Source organism: Sciurus carolinensis, chromosome 3, assembly GCF_902686445.1.
Source record: "Sciurus carolinensis chromosome 3, mSciCar1.2, whole genome shotgun sequence".
Taxonomy (NCBI): domain Eukaryota; kingdom Metazoa; phylum Chordata; class Mammalia; order Rodentia; family Sciuridae; genus Sciurus; species Sciurus carolinensis.
The window spans coordinates 152,436,920-152,455,434 of NC_062215.1; the positions used below are offsets into that span (position 1 = coordinate 152,436,920).

The 18,515-nt window shown below is 37.7% G+C and overlaps 1 protein-coding gene across 1 annotated transcript in view; it reads left to right on the forward strand.

Annotated features, from left to right (window-relative positions):
• Pard3b (par-3 family cell polarity regulator beta) overlaps positions 1 to 18,515 on the forward strand; it is a 1,015,658-nt gene that overhangs the window by 865,966 nt on the left and 131,177 nt on the right. The window lies entirely within an intron of this gene.

An 18,515-nucleotide genomic window follows, 5' to 3' on the forward strand; every position in this document is an offset into this window, starting at 1 on the left:
TTATTGTGTAGGCTTGAACTTCCAGGACTATGTTGAACAGTAACTGTAAAAGTGAAAATTCTTGCCTTTTTCCAGAACGTAAGGAGAAAACATTTAGTTTTTCACCATTGAGTTAGTTGTAAATTGATAGTAGATACCTTCATTGAGTTGAGGACATTCTCTTTAATTCTTAGTTTTCTGTGAGTTATGATAAGTCAATATTGAGTTTACTAAAGTTTCTTTTCTATTTCAATTTATATAATCATTTTAATATTTGGATTATACTTAGTGCTGCTCAAACATTGAAATCAGCCTTGCACCCCTATAATAAAGCCCATATGGTGTTGGTGATGGTGTATAATTGTTTTTCTATCATAATTAATTATATTTGCAATATTTTGATAAGAACTTTTGTATCTATATTCATGAGGGATATTGGTCTGTAGTTTCATTTTTATACTGCCTTTAATTTTGGTACCACGGTATACTGGCTTCACTTAATGAGTAGAGAATAGTACATCTTTTTCTTCTATAAGAGATTTGATAGAGTTGGTATTAACTATTTTTAAAATTTTGGTAGAATTCCCTCATGAAACTAACTGAGCCTTGAGATTTCTTTCTTAGGATTTTTAAATTTACAAGTTCAAAGTTCTAATAACTATGTCTATTTGAGTTAAAATGTCTAAGTTTTGGGAGTTTTAATTTTCTAGGAGTTGGTTCATGTCATCTAAATTGTCAAATTGATGTAGTAGTATCGTTTGTAGTATTTCCTTATTATCCTAGTCATAGGACATTTTCTTATTATCTCTTTGATCTGCAGAGTCTTTGATGAAATCCTGTTTCATTCTTGATATTTGAAATGTGTGTCTTCTCTCTTTTTTTCTGTCTTGGAGGTTTGTCAATTTTATGGACCTGTTCAAAGGGCTAGCAGTTTTTTAATTGAGTTTCTCTGTTGCTTTTCCGTTTCCAATTTTGTTGATTTCTGCTTTTTCCTATTTCCTCCCTGCCATTTGTTTGGTTTGGTCTTTCCTTTTGCCAGTTTCTTTGAATGGAAACTGAGGTTATTTATTCGAGACTTTATTCTTTTCTAGTATAAGGACATGATGCTATAAATTTCCCTCTTGGCACTGCTTTAGCTGAACTGAATGTCGAGGTGTTATGTTTGTTTTCATTAAGTTCAGACTCTTTAAATTCCCCTTGAGACTTTCTCTGTGATCCATGGCTTATGTAGAAATATGCTATTTAGTTTCAAAGAGTTTGGAGACTTTCCTATATCATCTTTTTGTTGTCGATTACTAGTTTCATTCTACTGTGCTCAGACCACGTAGCATTTGGATTTTTTCCTTTGTTTTTTAGTGTTAAAGAAGCCTCATATGATTATAAATTTATTTATTTCTCCCTTTAGTCTTACCATTTTTTTTTTTCTCTTTCAGCATTTTGAAGCTTGTTTAGGATTGTTACATCTTCTATCCTCATGTCATTGGGACTCATCTCACTTCATTTCTAATAGTTATTTTGTTTTACTGTATACATTGAGTGATGTTGATATAGATATGCCATCTTTCTTTTAACTAGTATATTTTGTATGATAATATTTCTGGACCTTTATACTTAAATGTCTCTTTTGTAAGGGGCATGTAATTTGCTTTACTTTTCATGTGTAGTCAGAAAAATATCTGTATTTTAATTATAGTATTTAGTCTGTTTTCATTTAATAAAATTGCAGCTCTAACTTTGTCTAAACCTCCTCTCAAACTGTTTTTTTTTTTTCATTTATTCCATTTATTCTTAAAGTCTTTCTTATCTTTTAAAATTATTAATCAAGCACTTTATGTAATTCAATCTTTTATCTCTGTGAGTTTTTATATATCCCTTTATTCTTCTTTTAGCACCCTTAGTACTTAAAAAAATGAAACATTTCAATTGTGTTATAGTCAAAATAAACTCTTTCTTTAACCATTTCCTGAACAACTTATGGAACTCAGTTTAACCCCTTCAATCCTTGAGGTTATGCTTTCATATATTTGAAATCCAAATATATTTACACCTAAAGTTACTGTGTTAAGTGGTAAATTTTCACTTATTTTAACCATTGCTATTTCTTTCTTTCTGAATATCTTTGTTTTCATCTGGAATATTTTTCCTCTTTTTCTTAATAACTTCCTTTGGCATTTCTCATAATGTGGGAGATTTGGTTTTTTCTTTCATTTGAAAATGTCTTTAATTTATCTTTAATTTATTTAGTCATTTATTTATTTATTGGTTCCAGGGATGGAACCCAGGGGTGCTTAACCACTGAGCCACATCCCCAGCCCATTTTATATTTTCTTTGAGACAAGGTCTCACTAAGTTGCTTAGGGCCTTGCTAAGTTGCTGAAGCTGACTTTGAACTCCTGATCCTCCCACCTCAGCCTCCCAAGCTGCTGGTGTTACAGGCATGTGCCACCACACCCAGCTCATCTTTGTTTTTAAAGGATATTTTCTCTGGATATGTAATTATCAGAGTCCCCCATGCCCATTCTTTTAACATTTTAAAAGATATTATTCCATTGTCTTTCAGCCTTCAACATTTTTATCGTAGTCTGTTATTATTACTATTGAAAAGACTGTTATTCCTTTGAAAAGAATATTCTTGCTTTCTTCCACTACTTTAATATTTTTCTTTGATTTTCATCAGTTTTATTATGATTCTGTATGTGTGGTTTCAACCTGGTTACAATTTATAGAGCGTCTTATATCTGTGGTTCAATGTCCTTTATTCACTTTGGAAAATTGTGATATCTCTTCAAATACCCACCTCTTCTCTTTCCAATAAAACTAAAATACTGGATCCTGCTCTCTGTTCTGTTTCCATTTTTTTTTTCCTTTCTCTTTCAGTTTGGTGACTGTAATGTTCTGTCTTCTGGTTTACTAATCTTGCCTTCTGCTATGTTCAGCCTTCTATTAAACCCACATCTTGAATTCTTAATTTTAGTTGTTTGTAATTTTCAGTCTCTGTTTTACCCGAGATTCTTATTCTTCAACGAAATTCTGAATCTCGTCATTTTTCTTGACTATATTAATTACAGGTATTTTAAGAACCACATGTAATAATAAAATCTGAATTAGCCATGGATAAGTTGGTAGTGTTTTATTTTCTTCTCAGTTGTCAGTTGTTTTTCTTATGTTCTGGTATGCATGATAATTTTGATGGAATGTTGACAGAGTCCTTGAAAACCTACAGAAATCTCAAGTTGACATTATCTCTCTCCAGAGAGGATTTATTATTGCATTTGTCAGGCAGTTAGAATAGAGGCATATTGCCTTAATCCATCTTGGATCAAGGTGGCTAGATGCTGGGTTTTAATTATACCACTTCTAGGGTATAGCCTTTCAATGATCCTATCTGGAAATATAAGTTGTTCTTCCTTGGCAGGTTCTGAACTCCAATTTCTATATTCCCAACTCCACAAGAACGTCATCAGAACCTCTGCTCAGCCTCCGCGTCTCTCAGCCACTGCACTCCGCTCCTGTTCTTAGTATTTGATTCTGTGCCATTTATGTATTAGTAAATGACTTGGGAGAAAAGTGCCACAGAACATTGGGCTCAGTTCAATGTGCTAACCTACCTACTCTTCAAAATAATCTGGCTTCTCAAGTCCTGGCTGCCTTGGGAGTTTTCCAAAGCTTTTATGTGGTTTTAGATTTTTGTGCATCTTTTTCAAATTTTCTGATTTTTTCTGACTATTCTCATAAGAATGAGAATAAAATAAGCTCTTTCGCCACTTCCAATAATGGAAATCCATCTTTCTTTTTTAATGTTAAGGTTGACAATATCAATATATGGTTAATAGACTATTTTTGAAAGGATTAAAAGAATATATGAATATGAATATATATACATATGAATGACCTTAGATTTTAATTGAAACAATGATTTTGACAAAAATTGTAGAAGAGATTGATCACTGGCCTTCATTTTGTTCTTGTGGTCATTTTTGTTGAGTCCCTATAGAGCAATTTTTTTTTTCCCTACACTGGGAATTGAACCTGGGCATTTAAGCACTGAACCACATCCCCAACCCTTTTACCTTTTATTTTGAGACAGTGTCTTGCTCAGGGCCTTGCTTGGGACCTTGGTAGCTGCTGAGACTGCCTTCAAACTTGTGATCCTCCTGCCTCAACCTCCAAATTGCCGGGATTACAGAAGTATACCACCATGGCCAGCTACTGTCACCTTCAAGTACTGGTCTCGTGACCTTACTGAAGAAAGGCGACATTCCTGAAGGCTACCTCTCCCCACCATCCCTCCACTCAGAGACCCTGTTGGCCATCCTTACCCTTCCAGCAGTCACTCTTAGCCAGAGGAAGGACAGGTTTGTTTCCCTCTCTTGCAGTCCCTGTCTCAGCATTCTCCCGCAGAGGATTACTTTTCTGGTAGTCCTCCGCTTCAGCCTTTTCTCATCATCTGTTCCCCTGAGGTTTCCACTGGCTGCAGCTTTGTCCTAGCCTTTTCCTGACAGTAAGACTCATGTTGGTGAAAGGTGACCAGGATCTTACAAATTGATTTAACCAGGCACTTTTGTGAATGAAAACTGGGAGATGCCAAGAAAGAGAAGAACTAGATGTGAATGTTTCTGAAGTGGAGGGACATTACAGTGCCAAATACTTGGATGTGCTTGATTCCAGTTTAGAGTCTGGAAAACAACTTTTTATGAGTCTGTGTGATTTCCAAGTCTCAAAACTAATCACTGGAAAACATAAAAATGTAAAGCAGTAGATTTCAGTAGTAATTTTCAGATCATTTGCGTCTAAATGCAGCTTTGAGAATATCCAGTTCATAAATTTCCTTTTGGGTCATTTTTTTTCTAAGAGAATGTTTCTCTAAACTTAGCTATATCAGATAAAGGTTGACCAGAATCTGTCCAGATGTGGTTTTTAGGATCTAGAAATAAATATTATGAGAATTTTCAAAAATAGGATGTTGGAATGAGAATGATGATAATTAATAATAGTATTCATTGGATATTGGGCAAATACATAGAATCCAGTGCATTGCATTATCTCAAGCAGGGTTTAACAATTATTACTTATGTTTGAGATAGTAATAATTGTTGAAGCTGGGCATAAATCCTACACATAAATACTAATGCTCCACCGCTTCTGTGTTTCATGGCCATATGATGTAACATCATGGAGGTTCACTCTCTCCACCTCCAGGGTGAAGATAAAGCTGAGTCTACTAGGATTCTTGGAGGCTGGAAGGGTTAATACATGTTAAACCAGTAGTAGATTGTTGGTCACACCATGTGATCAAAGTTTTGGGCTTCCTCCCCACTCACTTTTCTGCCACTATTGGTTGAGATGCTCTTTACTCACCAGTCATGTGGAAAATGGAGAAAAACAGATCTAAAACTACAGGAAGACGAGATTGAGGAACATGATGTTATATCCTCAGCCAGTTAGGTCCCAGGACATGATTCAGAAAACATGTTTTTTTTAACACCTGTATGAGTTCTCTAAAATTTATGAAATAATGAATCTATTCATGCAACAACTATTTATTGGGTGAGATGGGACACCATTCTCACTTTCTGGAACTGAGATCTTTGGGAGGGGCACGAGTATTAAATGCTTAATTATAACTAAACCTCAATATGTAAGGAGAACTCAGGAGTCTGGGGACATGTCTGATATTGTGGAGGATCAAGGACAGATTCATGAGAAAGTGGCCAGTTGAGACTCGAAGAGTGAGTAGCTAGCAGTTTAGTGATAAAGGAGGCATATGAAAGGCATTCCAGACAGAAGAGCAATATGAGGAAAGGCCCTGATGTAGAAAAGAGCTTGCATATGACAAGAGGCCAGAGAGGTCCTCCTACCAACACCAGGGCAGAGAATAAAGAACAGCGCTCCGTGATTGAATGAGTTAGGTCTGTATGGCACCTTCCGTCTCTTCAGTGGACCAAGAGGTGGACACTTCCATGGGTGGCAATATAGAAATGTTTCCCCACTCCTTCAGCACTGCACCTCAGGGTACCCCATCAAGTTCTGCATGCCCAGGTGTCTCCTGCTCCCAGAGAACCTGTTTCCTTCCCTTGTGACTTACTCTCAGGGCTATGAGGTTATCATCTGATAAATATTTGCTCCCGCAGTTAAACTTTTAGTAGCTTAAGGTAATTGTTCTCAAACTCAAGTGTGCATTGGAATCACTTGAAAGTTTGTTAAATCCCCAATCCTTGTTCAGCCCTGCAGAGTTTCTGATTGTTTAAGTCTGAGATGGGGCCCTAAAATTTGAATTTCTAACATCTCCTAGATGATATTCATGCTGCTGGCCTGGCTTCCACACCTGGCAAATCATGGTTTAAGACCTCTTTCAGCAGTTTAGCAGTCACCATTAGTCCCTTAGCTCAAAGGAAAATGCTCAAACTCAAGGATCCCAAGTAGAAAATATTAAATTCAAAACTAGATTTGTAGATAATCGCTACCTTGGCCTAATGGAAGAAGCCTTCTTGTGGACATGACTTACCTTAAACATCTCCCCAGTTCTTAACACATAGTGGTACCCCATGTTTGTTAAGAGAACTAACAGTGAAGGAATCAGACTGAATCTAGCTTAGTGACTTAAGAAGTAGGTTTTAAATATTCTTCTTTGGAAAGCTCTCATGATTCCTTTTCAGGCTGAAAGGCCTTCTAGGAGAATAAATTATTGTATTCTCTGGAATACAGTCCCAGAATTTGCAGAGTCAAGATAATGCTTGTTTTTAAGTACTTACTTACTTGGATTAAAAGCTGAAATGCTAACAGGATTGCAAAATGCCAAGTTTGCTGAGTCTCAAATTGTTTATGCTCATGTTCAGTTCAAAGTTCTTTCATCAATCAGTACATTTCTGTTTCTAATTACAGTCTTAATTTTTTTTGACACCTGCCACATGCATTCTCAGTCTAAGCCAGCTTCAGTAATTTGCACAGGTATAATATAACTAAAATGAGACTCATAACCACCGGGTGTCACCTACACCAAGAGTCTAATGAATTCAAAGGTGCTGTGCCTCAGTTCACATTATGATTCAGAAAACAGACTGCCATTTTATCCATTTCCACTCCCACAATGTTGTAAAACATTTTTAATAAACAACTTTTCTCATTCCAGGCACATGGAGTTTGGGTAAACGATGCAATATAATTTTCATTTGTGATTCTGTATTTATGTTTGTCCTTGGAATCTCTATTTGGATAAAAGAAAAAGACACATGCCCCAGATTACCATAATTCTACAAAATATAATATGTGCAATCTGGAAGTATATTACTACCACCAATCAAATCAAGTACAGACTTATAGTCCTTGGAGTTGGGAGCTGATTTTGATGGGAGCCATCCATCAAATACCAGACATGACCTATGCAATGGCTCCTGGGTCAAAGTCTCCTATGTATTGTGATGAATAACCTGAACAAGTCTACGCCCAGCTTTTACCTTGGACCTTGACCCTTACTGACACCTGTAAAATGGCAAGTGACTTTCTTGTATACTTTAATAATCAGAGTCCTGTTTTGAAGAAAAAATAATCCTAATTAGAGAATTATCAACACAGCTGACAATTTTTTTTCCTGAATATTCTTCTTCCTACCCCTCAATTGATTCACCTAATTGAAGTTAACCACTGAAAAATGACTATTTATTTCTGAATGCCCAGTACTAGAATATTTTGGTGACAACATTGCTTATTCTCCCTAAACATAAAAGTTGGAGAGTTTAAACAGTGGATGCAAAATATCATTAGAAGAGTCCATTCCACTAGGAGGCTCAGCTGAGGGGAGGAACATTTCCACATGTGTATTGCCACTTGGTATCCACAGTGGCCGGAGCCTGGCCTGGAACTGTCTTGGGACCCTTCAGAAGGCAGCAGAATGATGTTAGTGTGAACATTTCTCTGCATATTAATTATTTTTTTAAAAACTGTCATTTAATTTTAAATGCTAATATGCATATGGTTAATTAAGAAGCCAAAATTGGCTATAAGCTTGGTGAGCTCTAAGAACGGGGAGAGCAAGATCATTACACTTCTGCTCATGGTTAGCTATTTGTGAACCAGCTGATAATGTGCAAAATTAAGATTTCGTAAGTGGCATTTTAAATGAATGGTTAATGGGCCTGAAGATTAATTAAACAGTCAGAGTTGCTGAAGAAAAGCTGTTAAAAATTATGTTTATAGGCCAGTCACTTGCACGCTGAAAGTGAAATCCTGATAGATGGTGGCCCTTTCTGTTTACTGAGAGCATTCTGTCTAAGCACCCTTCTCAGGCAGGGAAACCCACCCTGAGCCACACATCATGCAGCTGTGGCAATAGCCTCAGGGATGTTCCCTTTGGAGTAGGAAGCTGCCAAGTAGGAAAATAGACTAGAAAAGTGTTTTATTGAAGGGATCTTCACTAAAACCTTCATCCCAGGTAACCAGGCATATTTTATTTCCTACCTGTGTGCTGCGTAGTTTCTGAGTTAGAGTAGGCAGAACCCATGGGGTTTTAAGAAGCTGCTCTAGAATGCTGTAGAAGAAACAAAAGTTTCAGTATATTTTTTTCAAACTGTAGCGATACTTCTTAAGTCCCAGAATCTTGGTGGTAGAAATGTGGATGTTGTGCATCTGACTCTAGCCTTTTCCTTGGGAAAATGTTCACCTTTATATTCAGCAATATGCCTTGTGCTCAGGAGATGCTGTGAAAACTATTTTCAAAATTTACTCACCATTACTTACATCAATAAACATTGAGGATATAAATGAATGAATGAGTTACTTAAAAATGGTTTAACTAGACTACCAAAGCCTTCTTTAAATGCCTCTCCATCTATCCAGCAAATGACCATGCTACTGTTCATCTCCAGACCAGGTATGAGCTCCTGTGCGGAGAGGATTTAAAATCTCGGGTGAGGATGTGAGAACTCTATTTTCCTATGAGTTGCAAGGAAGCTAATTCTACCCTTTGAAAAATCACTAGCATCAAAATGTATTTATTTTTCTGAGTTCATTTGGTTCAATCCCCTGCTTCCAAAACAGAAGACTCAAATCATTCAAACCAGACAATTGTGTCTCTTGTTTAAAAGTTCCCTAGAGATGGAAGTTCTGAAGCCTCCCTTGGTAGCCTGTTCCAGTATTTAATCACCCTCCTAATCAAGAAGTTAATCCTATTTCCTCTTTTCCAACCTTCTTTGGCTTCATGGAACCTGTAAAACGCCCATGAGACTCTTTGAAAGCTCAAGAAGTTAATTAGTCCACTGAGCTACTGTAGGTTCAGCATCGTGACTTGTGATGGTGACGCTCTGTACTTGAATGATAGTAATGGTATGGTTTTGTTACATCTCAAATAAATCAAGTCTTCTTCCTGGTCTAAAAAGGAGAGCATATTATTTTAGCATGTTTTAGAAATTGTTTTATTATGTTTTTCTCTGAATAGTTAATTAAATACAACTGAAGTTTGATCCAAGGTCATGTAACTCAGAAACCAAAGTTGCAGTATTTTGATAAGCCATAAATTAAAAATTAATAATAACACATACTAAATATTAGTGATAATTTGCGATTGCTAGGCATTAGCTGATTGCTTTGCAAATATCATTTCATCCCTCTGACAACCTGATCAGGTAGTACTGTTAGTATTTCCAAGGTACAAATGAGGAAAGTGAGATGTAGAGAAGGTGGAGGACTGGTCCAATGTCCTCAAGCGGTCCAGAATTTGTACCTAGCTTGCCTGAATCCAGAGCCTCAACACTAACCACTGTGCTATGTTGACTATTGTGTTCTTTTTTAAAAATTTACTTTTCTTTCTATAAAATTCTATTTCATTATCTGACTTTCTTTTCTCCCTGTGTGTATAAAGTCCAAATCTAAAAACTTTCCTTGTGGAAAATAATAGCACTCTGCTGAATAATAGTCCCAGGTCAGCTCTTACTGTAATTACGGGCCGCTGAGTGGCAAATACATTCTGCTTTCAGAAAGGCAGTAGCAGTTCACTTTAGAAAAACTGATAATTCAAAGCTTTTCCATTCTCGTAAAAATAGAATGATGCAAAAGGAAAGAAAATAGGTACTTCTGGGAGAAAACCTGCCCCCTTGAAGGAATGGGATAAAAACCTGTTTGCAGATGCCAGAAGCATCTGGGGAGCAGTGATGTCCAATAATTGCAGCTAAAAGCTGCACTAATTGACCAGTGATGGGTTGAAAGCTGCCTCCAACCAGGATCCCTAATACTCTGGCACTCTTTTCATAAGCAGAGTGAGGGCAGAAGGAGGTCAGCTTCCATGGGGTTCTCCATACAGAAAGTGAGCAGCTGTGACAGGGACGTCAATTTCTGCAGCGGAAAAGTTTAGCTTTTCCCACTGATGCATTCAGATCACCTGGGGATCCTGTTGAAAAGCAGATTTTGATTCTGGATCCAGGATGGGCCCTGAGGTTCTGCATTTCTAATAAGCTCCAGGGTGACACTCTCTCTGCTGGTCCCAATACCACACTGTGACTAGCAAGGGTTTAAACTAGACTGAGGCAGTGCTAAATTGTTATTGATTTTAAAAATCATTTAAAATAAATATGCAGCACAACTTGTTGTAACCCTTCCAAGTTTCAGCCATCATGTCCTCATGTTAGTGAGATTAGCGAGCGCAATCCTCATTCCTGTACAAACCAGAGTATTCTTGGGACAGCTGGTTCTACCTCCTGGAAGACAGAGTATGGCTTTCTTTTTAACTTCTGCGTATTGTAAATGCTGCTGTTTGCATCAGTGTCCACGATTTGACTTCTTGCTGCCTTGAAGGAGTCTCTTGCACCTTAGCAACAAGCTCTGTCTCTACAGTTGAATAGGCATAAATTTGAATTTATTTTCTCTAGCTCTGCTACTAACCTGATGAGAAAAGTTTTACCAATGCAAATAAGTGATCCATTTTTCCCATCACACCCCATTCAACCAGGAGTCTTAATGGTTCTATTTATTCCCTTATTTGGTTTAATGCCAATTACATTAAAATGATATACTTTACCCTAATATGTATGACTTAGTATTATTTTAACTAAATACTACCTTAACTTCTCCGATGAATGGTATCATCCTCATTGATCTGTATCCTAAACAAGCACAGAGGTTCTTAGAGTGTAAGTTTTGATAGTCTTGTTTGAATGCAATATTTTACATTAAATACTTGGTCCTTTTAAAAACAACAACAAAAAGGTTGAAACCACTAAAACCATTTGTAACAGTGAAAGGAGGAAAATGAAATTTTTTTTCTGTGTGGCTTGGATTGCAGATAATTGTATTTATTACCACTTAATTATAGTAAATAGGAAGATGTTCTCAATTCATGAGCCTTTCTTCTCTATGTGGGATATATTCAAAATCTAGGGCACAACCATTACATCCAGTTTGGTGGCACAACAGTGGGACTGTTTGACTTCAGAAAGTTATAGGGTGTGACCCTTCCAAGAAACTGAGGCACACAGACACCGCCACCCCTGCAAAGTCTGGTTCCTGTGATCAAGTCAGAAAGATCAGACATGTTGCTCAGAGTAACAGGCATGAGTTTATTGAAGAAATAGGGAAAGGAAAAGAAAAGGGAAAGGAGACATTCTTAAGAGGGGATCCTTTCAGAGAGGAGAGGGACAGTGTGTCTCCCCTGAAGTCCAGTTTTATTAGGGATCCCAGAGAAGTTTCCAGAGAGTCCCACCCAGGTTTGTCTACTTCTTGACTTTTGACTGATAGTAGGATGACATCAGACTTTCAAGTCTCCACTACCACAACTCCAGATCATTGTGGCCCATGCTGACCAGTTCTAACTGGAATCTTTATTATTTTTTATTTTTTGATCCATTGCATTTTGATTCATTATACCCAAATGGGGTACATCATTTCATTTCTATGGTTATGCATGATGTAGATTCATACCATTCATGTAATATACATGTACATAGGTTAATGACGCCTGTTTCATGAATCTTAACCATAAATTCTTACAGATTTTATGGTTAGGAGGAATTATCCTTATCTCCTGAGTTTCAGGCTCTGGTCTGAAAAGGGTCGCAGAAGTCTCCCCCCTCAGGTTAACTTGGGTTCCTATTATCAACATTATTTTGGGCCTTCATTTCTCCTGCAGATAGTAGGTAGTTTGCTGAAGAATGTGACATATCCTGTCCACTTAAGCCAGGCTGGACTGCAGGTAAATTGCTTCTTGGAAAAGAAAGCATGGGGGTGTCAGCACAGTGGCCTATCTTAGAGAATTATTCCCTTAACCTTGTGTTCATTCCCACCACTCACATCTGTCTGTCCCCTATCAAGAACAACTTTCTCCAATTAAAATATACTGTGAAGCACATCTGTAATTTAACATTTTTAATAGTTTCATTCTGAAAAGCAAAATTATTTTTATAATATATTGTATCTAACCCATATATGCAAGATATTTTTCCAAATTGTATTCAAAACAATTCTAGAGCTATTTCACATCCTCCCCACCCCTTGCCCCCATATGAGGTCTTCGAAATCTGGTGTGCATTATACCTATAGCACATCACAGTTCAGACAAGTGACCTCTCAAATGTTCAGTAGTCACACATGACTTTTAGCCACCACATTGGAAATGTTTTCAAATAGTAGGTGAGGCCACAGTCTGAAGTTTTCCACATACTGGAGTCCAGAGTAACAGGAGGACCAACTCATTTTAGGTTAACTCCTGTTACAGAAATCTGTTTAAGCCCAAACTGCTGCTAGATAAGGACTACTGTCCCTTCCTTCTCGAGGGAGGGCAAGAGGAAGACATGTAACAACCCACTCCCACTCCAGAAAACTGACAAACATGTCAGCCCTCCTTTTTCCATATCTAGAGAAATGTGCTGCACTTTTAGGAGTTGGCCACAGCTTAATGAGGTCCCCTCCAAATGGGATGAGCTAGACTAGACCAGGTCTGATGTCATCCCAGATCTATCTTCGTTTTGCCTGGATGTAAGATGAAGCTAATGATCCAGAGACACAGGAGAATGGAATCTCATCTTAGTACTAAAGCTTTTGCCATCCTCCAAATTTTCTAAGGACCTCAACCTTGCCTGGATGACTCAAGACTAATTTTCTCATGAACTGTATGACATTTTCCCTGTGCCTGTTTTTTTCTGGGTTAAGCCCTACGTGTTGCTCAGGATTCAGTTCCAACATCCCTGAGCAATCTGCATAGCAATCGTGGTGCATTGGAACTGACTGTTACTTGTTCATTTCCTCTGTCAGATTTTGCAGCAGGCACTGTACATTATTTCCAGTCCACCATAGTTTCTGAAGTGTTGGATACTCAGTAATTTGCACCGAATGAATTAATGAATCTATTCTACCCTTAATCACGTGACCTCAAGATGGTTCCGAGCACTGACCAGCCTCTCATACTCTGATTCACCTGGCCTCCTGGTCAGCACAAGGCACCTCTGGTTTCCTCTTCTCTCTGATCACATCTGATTGCTAGCGTCCCCAGTCTTGCTCATTCCTCCTGGTCCTCATCACTGGGACAATATTTCCCACTCCGGTTCTGCCAGGAAGCACCTCCTATCCAAGTACCCATAGATGAAGGCTATCTCTAGAGCACAATAGGTCACTCTTTCCTCCATCTAGTCTCTGCTTCAAAAGCTTCCTAAGGGATACAGGTAGTATTTACTGTTCAAAAGCTGTAATCAATCCAATCTGACGGCTCCATCGGGAGAAAAAGCTCATCTTGGCAATTACATTTCTCTAAAGCTTTTTCCCACACCTTGTATTTATCACTGACTCCTGGAAATAATCTCTAACCATCTCTACTATTACCTTCCAGAGAACTTTGTTTGAAATGAGCATAAAACTTATTGTTCTTTAGATTTCCTAGAATTTATTTCCCTCATTTTAAAAAAAATGTGACCACTGGTTGTTGTCTTCCAGGGTCTGGGCACATCTCCCATTATCTCTAATTTCTCAGTGATACTGCCTGTTCTTTCAGGGGTACACCTTTCAGTTCTTTCAGTACCCTGGATGTCACCTGTAAGTACCAGCAATGAGTTGCCTCATTTCTCTCTCCCCCACTGTTCTTATCTTTTCTGCCTATCTTCTGTCTCTCCTTGACAGAGATGTCAGATGAGTCACTTAATGTGTCTGTGCATCTTTCCTCATCGGCAAAGACAGGAGGGTGGGACTAAGCGATTTCAGCATTTCTTCCAGCTCCAAAATTACATGGTTCTGCAATTCTTTAATGGAAGCAAAATACGAGTTCAGGTTGCTCTGCCTTTTCTCTGGTGCTGTTATCATGTCAAAGCATCCCCTCCCAGCGGTGGCCTATCCTTGATTGTTCCTCTTCAAAGTAGCTGTACCAATTAAATTGAAAATAAATCTTTAATGTCATTATCATTTGTTTCACAACCCCCTGAGCTTCTGCTGAGCTTTGTCTCTCTGGCTATCTTCATACCTCTTTGCCAATGTAACCACAGTGTCCATGAATCCACTCCCAAATTCCCTCTGCTCATCCCTGCAGGAGGGTTTAACTGTGACCCCAGATTCCATGATTTAGAACATCAGTTCCAAATCTCCCTAAACTCTTACACCAGAAATTTCTTTTTCCTATTCAGGTGGTCTTGTCCTTAGATAATCAAAACTCACGTTGTAAGATTTGTAAAAAAGACTTTCCCCTCCAGAGTTAGCCTGCATTCTGTTGAAGGTGTATTCCTTGCTTACCCGCTAAGGCCTCTCTCTCTTGAGATTGACATCATTCTCCTTTGAATATGTATCTATTTTCCTAAATAAACGTCTGTCTATGTCTCTGGAAAAAAATTTGTAAAACATGTGTATGTATATGTGTATATACACTGTAGTGTGTGGGTGGGTATGTATCCATTCTTTAGCTATGAATTTTCCCTTACTCCAACTTAATATCAAAATTTGTAATTTTGCTATTATAAACTTCATTTGCTTTTGTAGAAATGTCCCTTTAAAAAAAGTTTAAAGAGAATCTCTTTCATGTGATAATATCAAAAGCTTAAAAGGAGAGACAATAATTACAGAATAAAGCAATACGGTCATGTCACTATCAGTATTTCTGGGACAACACTGTCTCACTTAGGCCTTGTGGCCTAGAGTCTGCTGAAGATCTATAAAACATAATGAATTTTCGAACAGATGTGGCCCCTGCCCTCTAGGAATGTGTAGGAAACTTTGTGGGATGAGGTAGAGAAGGTAATGTCTCAAACTATGTTAAATATTATGAAAAACATCATGGAATTTCTAATAGAATCATAGAGAAACTCTTAAATAACACCCTGGCCTATGACAGACAGGTGGGCATAGAAGTATCCTTAAAAACAAAGTCTGTTGTGGTTTTCCACACCCAGAAGTGATGTGTACCAGACATCAGAAGGGAGAATTGATCCCTGTAGTCTGACATTTGTCAGCTGAAAGTTGTGTCCTTGCTCACATCCTTTAATTCAGAGTCTACAAGTGCTGTTCGGTTTTGTCTTCAAGTTTGTTGTCAAAGTGAATTCCAAATGCTAGAACTCACCAGAAAGTCTCAGGGTAAAGTTTCCCAGATTCCTCGTGGATCTATAGACAGACTCATGCTTTATTCTTTTCCATTCAGTTTTCTGCAATCAGAGCTATTTTTTCATATTGCTATATCCCTACCTCTTTTTTATATATACTTTACAAGGGTTGTTTTTTTTTTTTTAAGGTAAAAGCATTGACTTAAAAAAAGACATTATCAGTGAAAGCCTGCTGTTATCTTCTATATTTAAAAATAGTAACATGAGAAACTCACCAGAAAATACTTTACCTATTCACTGGACAAAATGATAACATTTGAAGTGGTGTATTGCACTGTCCATTTATGTGCCACGTGACATGAAACTCTGTTTTGATTGGGACTGTCACAGATCATTTCTGCACATAAAATACCTCTAGGGACAGCTTTCAAATGGAGTTGTCACTTTTTGTTTAGCCAGCAGGAGACTCACTATTGTCAAACCCTCTTTATAAAAGCATCGCTAACTCAGTGATACACTGTCCTAGAGGAGAGGGGATCGTCACTCAGACTACTTGTAACAGAAAGGAGCACTGTTGATCTCTGTCACAGCTCTGTGTGGATGAGGGCTCTTTTGCTAAGCTGACCCCACCCCAGCCAACAATACTTTTATAGTCTTGGAATTCAATTTCTTTCTCCAGTGCTGGTTTTTGAAAGGTGTAAATAGATTAATGTATATTGTTATTCTCTGAAGGTAACATGGTTTATGTAAGTCACATACATTTTAGTTGTCTACTGAATTCATGAAGTTATAGAAAGTTAAGAAAACAACCCTAAACCTTCTCTGGAGTTACATGCACACACATACACACACACACACACACACACACATACTCTCTCTTTAATGCCTATCAAAGTTGTTCTAGATCTTAGGATCAGAGCCAAGACATTCACATGTTCGAAAACTAATAAAATAATGTAGTTTAATTTTTTCCATTATTAAAGCAATGGAGGTTTCTTTTTTAGAGTCCATAGGGGTCCTCATACAGAATTTTATAATAAATAATATTTTTATCATTTAAATATGATATCTATATCAGTTAAATGAAATAATATGTTTTTTTAAAGGGAGTTGAAAAAATTGTTAATTTCTGTGTGATTTTCACTCTCAAGATTTTTCCTGCTCTCAAGAAACAATATTTTATTCTTCAAACTTATTTGAGGCTTCATTTCCAGAAGCAGAAGCAAACTAGGGCAAAGCAGGATGCCCAGAATGGTCCGCAGAGCTGAGAGTAGGGGAAACTGTACACAGGGGAAAAGGGTGTGGAAATGATTAGGGTGGAGAGAAGATTAGTCACTTGGATTCTGGAAGGAATGGAAACTATTTTTTAAAATTTTAGAAAAAGAAGAGAGAGTGACCAAAACACATGTTGAAGTGGCCCATTCAAGCCAGGAACTCAGCAGTTCTACCTCTGCCAGTGACTCCTTTGAAGATCAGCAGCTCAGAAGAGCCACCCTGGGAGCATGCTTGGGACAGGGAACCTCCCCCAGCATCTTCCCATCTGCAGGATAATTTTCAACTGCTAGACCTCCGAACCCTTTCCTCTTCCCATTAATAAAAAGGGAGTCGCTTTCATGAATTTAGCATATTACCCATTGGAGGCCCCTGCCTTCCTACTCCCAGTTTAAGTCTTCATGGATCAGTTATGAAAAACACAAACAAACTTGAAATTCTATTTATGACTCAGACAACCAACCAAGTAATGAGATTCTGTGTTATGGTAGCTGTCACATCTTGTCTCGGCCCTGTTGTGTCTAAATGTTAGCGCTCCTATTAAGCTCCATTAGAGAATTTTACAATACCGAATTGTTTATATGCTACTGGTTTTCTGCCACCTGACAGTAGGGCACGTTTCACTCATTAATGTGGGTGATGTCTTTACATTGGTGGGAAGGGCTGAAATAGAAATCAGCAGGAAGGTGGCATGCACTGACTGGACCACTGCTTTCCTGAGTTTCTCTATATAAAGTCTTATAAATATATACATTTTTTTTTAAATTTGTGATTCAGCCTGTCATCTCATGAGTGGAAAATATCCTTTGTTAAATTTAAAGGACCCTACCTCACCCTACTCAATTGTTTGTCTATAAACTTAATCTTCATCCTCGCTTATGTTCCCCATGAGATAGTTTTCTTGCTGTGTTAAATTTGAAGTAATTAGCATGAGTAGCTTTCCTTATGGGTTACAAAGTACTTTGACATATATGCTCCTATTTCCTTTGCACCCCAACCTGGTAAGAAGGGAAAACAAGGAAGCTGAACCTGATAGAAGAAAAATCTTTCACAAAACTACTCAGTTGGGCTGGGGTTATAGCTCACTTGGTAGAGTGCTTGCCTCACATGCACAAGGCCCTGAAGTTCAATCCCTAGCACCACAAAAAAAAAAAAAAAAAAAAAAAAAAAACTACTCAGTTAACAAATAACAAAGTTTCTACCTCAGTTTGCTTAGTTCTAGCTCTAATGCTATGTGCCTTTCTTATATATATTTTTTGTTACTTAAAGATAGATATACTTGTATTTTCTCAACTTTCTCTGAGTATTTTAAATTAAGTGTAATAACTGCCAGGCACGGCGGCACATACCTGTAATCCCAGGAGCTCGGGAGGCTAAGGCAGGAGGATTGGGGATTCAAAACCAGTCTCACCAACTCAGTGAGGCCCTAAGCAACTCAGCAAGACCCTGTCTCTAAATAAAATACAAAAAAGGGCTAAAGATGTGGCTCTGTGGTTAAGCATCCTTGGGTTCAATCCCTGGTACCCCCAAAAATAAAAAGTGTAATAACCAAAAAATTGAAGGAGAAAAAATTTCAAATCATCAATTATTTCACAATTCAGAGTTTGCCACTGTTAGCATTTTAAAATATCTTACCTTTATCCATTTTTTTTGTTTCTTTTCTTTTCTTTCTCTTTCTTTCTTTCTTCTCTTTGATATGGGGATTAAATTCAGGAGGCCCAACCATTAAACCACATCCCCAGCCTTTCATTTTTTTAAATTTTGAGACAG